Source organism: Numida meleagris, unplaced genomic scaffold (genome assembly GCF_002078875.1).
Source record: "Numida meleagris isolate 19003 breed g44 Domestic line unplaced genomic scaffold, NumMel1.0 unplaced_Scaffold300, whole genome shotgun sequence".
Taxonomy (NCBI): domain Eukaryota; kingdom Metazoa; phylum Chordata; class Aves; order Galliformes; family Numididae; genus Numida; species Numida meleagris.
The window spans coordinates 39,531-40,104 of record NW_018364543.1 but is presented as its reverse complement, the minus strand read 5'-3'; positions in this window follow the sequence as shown (position 1 = coordinate 40,104).

Here is a 574-nt window from a genome sequence, read left to right as displayed (position 1 = left end):
CAGGACCCGGCACTTGGTCTCATTGAACCTCATCCCATTGGCTTAAGCCCAGAGATCCAGCCTGTCCAGATCTCTCTGTAGGGCCTCGCTACCCTTAGGCATATCGACACTTCCTGCCAGCTTGGTGTCATCTGCAAACTTACTGAGAGTGCTCTCAATGCCCTCATCCGGGTCATCAATAAAGATACTGAACAGGACAGGCCTCAGCACAGACCCCTGGGGAACACCACTCGTGACCGGTCGCCAGCTGGATTTAACTCCATTCACCATCACTCACTGGGCCTGGCCCTCCAGCCAGCTCCTTACCCAGCAAATCATGAGGCTAGTAACAGCTACACTCAGATTTGTTGCAGTCTTCCTTCTCCTAATGGTGGTCATTCTCTGTTGTCTACGACAACGTACTAAGGCTTCCCTTCCGTCTGCACCTCCGCGTGCAGGGGCATACGGGACACATACACGGTATGTAGCGCCGAAATGCCAATTTAATGCTGCGCAACAAGGCTACTTATACCTGTACACGCGACCGCCCCATATACCCGTGACCCCCCTTGCTCCTCCCAGGTGCTCACAGGCA